Source organism: Solanum stenotomum, chromosome 1, assembly GCF_019186545.1.
Source record: "Solanum stenotomum isolate F172 chromosome 1, ASM1918654v1, whole genome shotgun sequence".
Taxonomy (NCBI): domain Eukaryota; kingdom Viridiplantae; phylum Streptophyta; class Magnoliopsida; order Solanales; family Solanaceae; genus Solanum; species Solanum stenotomum.
Window position 1 is genome coordinate 10,244,654 of NC_064282.1, and position 9,430 is coordinate 10,254,083.

The 9,430-nt window shown below is 32.6% G+C and overlaps 1 pseudogene; it reads right to left on the reverse strand.

The window, feature by feature from the left end:
• Positions 1-2,023: 2,023 nt before the first annotated feature.
• Positions 2,024-4,518, reverse strand: LOC125853916 (uncharacterized; annotated as a pseudogene).
• Positions 4,519-9,430: the final 4,912 nt, after the last annotated feature.

Below are 9,430 nucleotides of genomic sequence, written 5' to 3' on the forward strand. Positions count from 1 at the left end.
CCTTGAAAATGTCCTTTTTGGCATGTTTTTGCATGGTCTCCATACTTAGTACTTAATTGTGCTAACCCCTTTCTTTCCCTTTTTGGACTAAAGTGTAGGGATTTGGAGATGATGACATGTCATGGCTTTGATAGGTTTCTAAGTGTTGAAGATGAAGACTTGGTGAGTCCTCATAGATTCGAGGACAATACCCAATATGTTCTTTTATGTCTTTTTAGTATTGTTTAAGTTGTGTACGGGATTAGTCCCGAATTTTTGTACTCTAAAGTATTAGATGGTTTGAGACATCATGTATAAAGTCTAGAAAGTCTTCCGCTTGCTATTGTCTTTTTTTTTTTTTATGAAATGTTTTCTTGGTAAAGAAAGTCTTTAATTCCTTATGGTTTTTAGTTTTATGCGATGAATGAATGCTAAGAGGCTTGTATTTGACCTCTTCGAGGTCGAGTACGCCGGTTACGACTAGGGGGTGCTCCCGGGTCGTGACAATAATCATATGATATTTTTTCATAGATAGCTTGGAAAGTCTTAAGTTGATAATGCATTAAATCTATGCTCACATACATGAAAGGTTACTTTGCTATTTATTGATTCTGTGAGCTTCTGCCCATACACATATATTTATAATGATCCTTGCTATTTGTTTAGTTGATATGTGTACCAGAGGTGGTGCATATATGGGTAGTGCATTCCTTTTGCAAGTTTTACAGAGTGTGCAACAAATGGAATCTTATCTCTGAAATTTTATCAGCTACTACTAATTTTTATGATAAGTTATTCCATAGGCATGGTGGAATAACTTGTTCCCAATCAAACAACCTTGTATAGACAAGAGTCAATCTTTTGCCACTTAGGTATTTGTAGTCGGGGAGTTAAAACTTGAAAGGCTATTATATGCATTTTGTGGTTTGAAGTGGTATTGACAGGCAAAGAATAATTCATTTAAGAGTTTGAAGAATAAACTTTTTTCAATCTGAAGGAAAAAAATGAAAAAAAATTCAAGGCAGAATATGTGGAAGTCCTGTGGTATTCAAGTCTACTTTGAACAAGCTAAACTAGCCTCAACTATGCTTTTGATAAAACTAAACTGCTTCAATTGCAGATGATTGGATATACGTAAAATAAATGGACATAATGAAATAAAAGCAAAATCAGAACATATCTTACAGAACATATATGGACAATTGCAAAATAAGAGGAAGTTACAGATTTGCAAAATAAGAGGAACACCTACCTAGCACGGAAACTTCAGCTTTCTGAAGTCGTAGCAAGTGAAAATGACAGCATTTTGGAGAGGACAAGATAACCAAAAGAATGCTCGCTAAGCTACTAACCTACTTATGGACTATGGTATAAAAGATATTCAAACCTCAAAGAGCAATCCTATCATCTCGTGTCAGTTAGTCCTTAATAAAAGAAACTGTTTGTGAGGATGAATCACATTACATTTAACAAATGTCTCGTCAAACCTTCATCGCATAATAGTGCTTAAGAACCTTAAATCCATTCACTGAACAGTTTGCTTACAACATGAGCTTTTCAAATCAACAGCACCAGAATACGATAAATATGGCCCTGCTTACACATAGAATTCATACAATATCACAATTCAATCAGTTTATAGTTAATACTCAACAGGCCAACACTCAACACAAATACACAATGTCGCAACTCAGAACAACAACAGGCCAACCACCAACAGCCACAACAATCAACACTCAACACAACAACACTTAAAGAAACTTTTCAACGCAAATATGAAATATCATATTAAATAACTGAGTAAAACAGTAGTACTACAAGCTGCAAGCCTGCAACATTGCAGAAGTCAAAATGCAGCACAATTTAAAATTGTCTAACATAAAGTCACTGCCACAGCCTACACAAGCACATAATTTCAAAAATACAAAATAACAGTCGCACAACCTGAAAATTAAGTCCAAACATAGTACTAATCAGCAATATTGTTTGTCAACCACTGTGGTTAACCATGAGCATTAACACAAAAATTAACATAGAAAATAAATTACGACGAATCATCATGTAGAACATGTTGTCTTCTCCCCTTAACCCCCATCATCTTGATTCTTTTCTTTTTTGCCTGAATCTGCACATGTCCAGCAGGGATAGCTTCTTTGCCCTTCCATGTTGTTTTGATCGGAGAATAAGGCAGATTAGTTGGCACTGAGGCACCAGTGTGATCTCCATAAAACAGAATTTTTCTAGCACCAGTTGGAACAACTCTTGTCTTCAACTTCTCAGCCCTTAACTCTGATTCACAAATCACCATTGGTTTTAGAGGTGGGTCTTCTTCATCTTCAACATCAGGACCATATGGTTCAAACTCTTGTGTTGCAGCCTCAGTTCCAGCCTCAATTCCAGCCTCAACATCAGGACCATGTTCATTGTCAGACATTGGCCTTTTACCTTTCTTTGAATGTGCATTATTTTCAGTACACTTTTCCTATAATTTTTTTAGTATTTAGGTTAATTAGCTTACAATAAAAAATATGGAAAAACATGAAAAACATGCAATATTATAGCTTACCTTGTAACAGGACCTCACATTGTGGTTTGATTCACCACAGTTGCTACATGTCATTTGAGTGCCTTTTCTAGACTGAGACCATTCACCTTTTCTTTTTCTTGCTTCATCTGATTCTCTATTCCTCTTCATTTTAGGTCTACCCAATTGTTTCACAACATCAGGAGGTAATATTGCACTTGAAGGGTCAACCTTTCAGAACTTCTGACCTCTTACAGGTTGTATCTTGTTTTTATATGTTAGCATGTAAGCCTCCTTGCTATACCACCAATGTATTTCAGTTATTGGATCTACTTTTTTGTGTGTCAATGCTTTGATGGCATGAGGGCAGGGAATACCTGATAAATTCCAAATTCTGCAAGTGCATTTTTTTTGCTCTAGATTAACAGTGTGTCTATCTTCTCCATCAGACACTTCATAGCCCCAATCTCCATTGAATTCCACCTTACAACCATGTGCTATGGCCCTCAATGTACAACTTCATGCATTCTGGACTGAAATCAGTAACCCAAGTCCTCAACTTTTTTTCATTTTTCCCTAGCAATCTCATCACTTGTACTCTTATTTCTTCTAACATCTTGATTATTGGCTTTGCTCTAGCATCAAGAATCCATGCATTAAATGACTCAGTGAAGTTGTTATCAACCATCATGTTCTTACATTGAGTATCAAAATAAGCTCTACACCATGCTTTTGGTGGATACTTTACCAAATCCTTTGCACCATCGTTTGATAATTTCCCCAACTTATTCAACTGGTCCTTGAACTCTTCATCATAGGAACTCCAAGCACACCACCACATAAGCTTCCTCATTTGACCACTCCTCCATCTTTTGCACCAGTTACTCTCAATATGTCTCACACAATACCTATGTTGAGCTTCAGGCAACACTTTGTCAACAACATCTATCAGTCCCTGTAACAGTGAAATAAAACAAATGAGAACATGAAATTTATGAGAATCTGATGGTTAAAAACAGTGAGTAAAAGTTGAGAATTAATGTGTGTTAAAAACAGTAAGTAAAAGTGTTTTTGAAATTGTTAGAAAGTGTGTAACAATGAATATGTATTAAAAAACAGTAAGTAAAATTAAGAATAATGTGTATTAAAATAGTAAGTAAAAATTGAGAATGAAAGTGTATTAAAACAGTAAGTAAAAATTGAGTTAAAAACAGCATCATACCTTTTGCATATCTGAAATGAATGTGATTTTTGCACCATCTTTAAGGTCCAAAGATCCCTTCAATAGCTCAATGAACCAGCACCATGTCCTGCTTGTTTCTTTGTCCACTATTGCCCATGCTAGTGGATAGAAACTGTTCATAGAATCTTGTCCTAGTGCAACCAACATCATACCCTTACATATACCTTTCAAGAATGTACCATCAAGTCCAATTAATGGCCTCAAACCAGATTTCCACCCTTTTTTTAAGAGCATCAAAACACATGTACATCCTCAAAAATTTTCTTTTTCCTTCAGCTAGGGCATCCTTAGAGATATTTATCAAAACATCACTTTCGGGATTGGATTGCTTAAGCTCTTGTGCATAGGCCTCAAGCTTGTTGTAGTCATCTATAAAACTACCCTCCAACTTCTCAAGAGCCATCCTCTTAGCCCTTTTAAGTTTGGATTGACACACATTCAATTTCAAGTCATTTTCAAGCTCTCCTCTCATATCTTTTACCTTATACTTGGGATTATTTTGAAGCTTGTTCTTGAAGTACCGAGCTAAAGTAACTGTATCAGCTCTAGCATTAAAAAAGGCCTCCTCACATGTGTGTTTATTGATAAAAGTCTTAATCTTAAACCCTTCAGTTTTTCCATCTCTTGAAATCAAACACCTAAAGGGACATCCCACATCACAACCATACCTAGTTCTCTTTGTATCACCTTTGATTATAGTCAAAGCCTTTTTGTTAGCTAATGCATAATAATTCAGAACCTGTCTACCTTCTTTCATGTCCTTAAATGTCATTCCAACTTGCAATTCCTTGAAGTTTTCCAACCTGTCACCTACTACTCTTCCCCTTTCCTTGCAATAGCCTCCATCCACTCATAATCACATTCCTCACCCTCAGAAAGATCCCATTCATAATCAAAACCAGCACTATGTTCACAATCTGTACCGACCTCAACATCTACTAAACATGATTCAGAATATTGTGTGATATTTTGGGCAAAGACTGTGAGCTCACCCTCCTCCACAACAAAGAAGTTGACGACTTTAAATTTCTCACATAAAAGGCTAAGAATGGCCCTAATTCCATCATCCCCATCTACTATATAATACTTTCCAGAGGGCCCAGTGACTAACAATTGTTTAACCCGAGAAAGCCCCAACTTGGAAGTAAACTCATCACATATATCTTTATGATTCAATAATTCAGGGTCAAAATTAAGCCAAGAGTGCACCAATTTCTTAGTGTAAACCAACAGAGGTGAAATGACCCAACTACCCCCGTAGTTGAACACAATTTCAACTTCACCAATCATCCTTCAAAAATACATGAAAGAAACAGTAAAATCAAAGGGACCACATCAAACCAAACACATTAAAAGCTACAAAAATGTAATAAACTAAACCCTAAAAGACAAACATCATCTCGAGACCACCAAAAGAGAAACAAAACAAAGCTCACAAAGGCATAAAAGTACATCCTTTAACATTAAACAATACATTTCAAGTGATTTTGGTAGACACAAATCAAACACAACACATGCCTCACTAGGTCGACTTTATTTAGATAACGCTAACCTAACAAGAAAATGTAACAAAATCGAATATATAATTTACTGATTATAGAAGACTTACCTTCAACTTGTAAATCTGGTAAGAACCCTAGCGCTGCAAGCTTCTTAAATCTTCTAAGAACCCTAGCGCCGCAAGCTTCGTAAATCTTCTAAGAACCCTAGCACCGCAAGCTTCTTTCAATGAAAATGGAGAAGTTAGAGGGCTTTGATAATGGGTTAAAAGGGATGGGTTTTGGGTCGGGTTGGGTCGGGTCGAGTCAGATAGGTTATTTAAAAGAGGGGTGATTTATGGGTCGGATATGTGTTTTAAAAGTGGGTCGGATAGTTTAGGGGCATAAGTGAGCCCTTTCCCTTTTAATATAAATGCCACATGTAATGTAAAAATGAAGTGGCATTTCCATTTGACATTTTAAAAAAATGTAAAATGAGCTGGCCAACTAACGCCCATAAGGGCATATCTATACTAAAAGTTGGACGGCAAGGGCGTGAGTGAGCCAAACTTTAAACGGGGGGTATATTTAAACCTTTTCGAATAGTTTAGGGGCATATTTGACCCTTTACCCTTCATAAAATCATACTAAAAATTCATTGTCTTTTTAATCAATCTTTATTACATACTTTAAAATAAAACAAAAATAGCACGGGCTCCAATATCTAGTAAGTAAATAAAATTAAATTTATTGATCACGTTTTTTTTGGCAATCAAACGTATTTTATTACTAAAAGTGTTAATATTCCGTATAATTATGTATTGATATGGTAACCAAACATTGAATACAACTAACAACCATTGCTTCAAAGACGACATTTCTAAGGAATCAAACTAGCACTAGGATGGTAATATAACATTACTAGTTTGTTTGGAGGCTTAGGCTTCGAAGATCCTTTCTGGAAAATCTCTTATACTATTCTTTTGGTTATCATGTGTGGTCGTTGGACTTAGCTTGAAAGATCTGATAATTTCTTTCTATCCAGATGCATGTGGTAAACTGTTGCTCCAATGCTCATTCAAAAAACTTAGGCTTTGAATATCGTTTCTGAAAATCTCTTGCACTATTCTATTGGTTACCATGCATGGTTGTTGGACTTAGCCTCAAAATACAATAATTCCTTTCTATCTGCGGTAAACTGCAGCTGCAATGCTTATTCGAAAGATAATGACTGCTGACCTCTTTCCTCGTGCATTTATGTTGGCCCACTCCAACTTCTCTTACCAATTGTTAGCTGGTTTAGTTATACCTTGCCAAGATAACCATATGTTTTTGGAGAAATCAAATGTGAAAATAAGATGTTTACTTGACTCAATACGCCCACTGCATAAGATACTTTGTTGGTTAGGAGTGACACTCCATTTCATTAACCTATCCTTAATATGTAATATGTTCTTCAGTATACCTAATCTTGTTATGAATATCCATTTAGCTGCTTCAAGGTTGTTGCAAATGATCCTTCTACTGGAACCTTCTGAAAATCACCCCTCATTGTAATGTATAGCTTTTTGATGGAGTATTGTTGCATGTGTTGTCAACTCTTTTTCTTGAATTTCTTGATTTTATAGGTGTTTCTTTGTCTTCATTGTCTTTTATATCATCAATGAAGCCTGAGAGGGCCGGGTGAGAGGGGGTACAGTCTCAAACCATCTAGCCTTTTTATATAATAGCAATGAACTCACTTCATCCATAAGGTGTCCTTCTTGTTGCGTGGGTTCCATAACAGCTTAATGATTGCAGCTCTGTTCTAGATAGTAATATCTAATATGTTATGATCTCATGTTATCCTAAGCATGCACGCCTTATCTCATGCAAGAAGAGCCTTGTTAGTACGTTCAACACCTCCTGTCCACACAAATCTCTTACATTTTTGCTCTACAAGTTTTATGATTTTTGTTGGTAGAACAAAGATTTGAGACTAGTACACTTGAATTAAGAAGAACCCATTTATTGATCACGTTACTAAAGCAAAACTTTAATATTGAATACCGCTAAATGAATTCAAATCTTTCTAGAATAGTAATAATATTTGTACGCTCTACACTCTCCTAGTATAAATGATTATTATTATTTTACTAGTGAAAGTATCCGCGCTTCGGCAATATGAAATATTTATAAGATAATAATATATAATATTTATATTTAGGTTAGTATCGAATATATAAATAATATTAATATTTCTCTTCATCTGCAATATCATACGTTTTTTTTCATTTTTTAAAAAAAATATAAAATATAATGTATTTTTTTGTAAATGTATATAGTAGAACAAAATATTCATCGTGGTGAACTAAATGGAATAAGAGGTAATATGTTGAAATAATAATATATTGTATTACGTTGTAAATATTTTATATGTTTTAACTTCCTCTATCTTTTGGAGGAGTACTAATTTTCTATACAAACTCTGATTTTGTAAAAACAAAATTGAAATTTTTATTATGTCTTTATTATTACATTTGTTTATTATAATTTTTTAAACATTAATTAAATATTATTAAGAATTACGAAAAATGAAACATACAATAGTTATGAATAATATTTAATATTAGAAGTTACACGTAAGATGAAGAGACATGAGTTATAAATAATTAAAATGTATAATTTTATTAGACATTAAATGTATTACTAATTACGCATTGATTTTATTTGTAAAATAAATAAATAAAAATAAGGGGTGAAAATACAAAAAATGAACAAAGAAAATAAAATAATCGGTGACTGCATAAAAATTATAAATACATTTCAAACCAAAAAGGATGATGACGAAAACAAATTGTTACATATGCAAAAAAAAAAAGGCATCATGAAACTAATATGTTATTTTTCAATTACTTTTTTTGCAAGTATAATAAAAATGAAACTCCTAATCATCATAGTTTTTGTTGCTGAAACGTGATAATTATATTAATTTTGCTTCATAACAAATAAAAAGTAGAATAGTAAGAGATCAAATGATTACTGTTGACAATACATTTAGCTAAATTTTTTATACAACCCAAAATTAAAAAAATTCTAGCAAAAGTAACTAAGTTACTAAGACAAGCCAAAGTGAAAAAAAAATCTAGCAAAAATAATCTCTAATTATGCTTCATTTTTTTTCCTTCTACCATCTTCCTTTGCAAGTAGATCCGCCACCATATTTTGCTCCATATGTCAAACTCTTCATTATATGCGACCAACTGAATAAAAAAATATCATATGCCAATTAAAAATAATTATATCAAAAGAAAGAAAGAAATTTAAACTATATTTAGTATATGTATATTTTTTTAAATAGTACTAACAATACTAAATAATAATCATTTCTTGAAATCTAACAAATATTATAATCAAACTATATTATATCCGGAAAATTAACTATTAGAAAGAGCAATTGCACGGACAACACATTGTTAAGAATTACAAAGGGATTTTTTTTAATCATACTTGCTTGATGAATGATAATACAAACATAAATAAAATATTAAGAAAGCATGTCTAAGTACATAAAAATAAAAAGAAAGACTTGAGAATAAAATATATCTTACCATCATGTACCTCTTTTTTGTTACTTGTTAGTTAATTCACAAACAAATGTGATGAAGAAGAGAAATTATAATTTGTATGTGAATCTTCATGAAAATAAATATGAATTTATATATACAAAATAGAGGAAATGAAAAAAATAAAGATTTGCAATGAAATATTTCTTACCTTCATGTACTTATATTTTGTTACAAACCAAACAAATATGATGAAGAAGAGAAAATATAATTTTGAATGTGAATCTTCATGAAACCAATATGAATTTATAGGCAAAATAGAGGAATACCATAAGACATCATAAACTTACAAATTTAAGTTTGGAGGTTATGGACAGAAAAATTATGGGAGTTATGAATATTATTAAGAGTAAAATTAAAGAGGGGCAAGTCATGGATAATAACTCCTTGTGAATAAATTAAAAAAGTAAAGAAAAAAATACTTTAAAAAAATAATAAAAAAATATTATCATTTCATGATTAGAAGTGAGACAAACAAATAGAAAAAAGAATGTGGAGAGTTTTTTTATGTTAATGTTCCTACATTAATAAAAAAAAATTATTTATAATAAATTAAGTAATTTATTTTTACAATACAATAATTAATATATATATTAATATA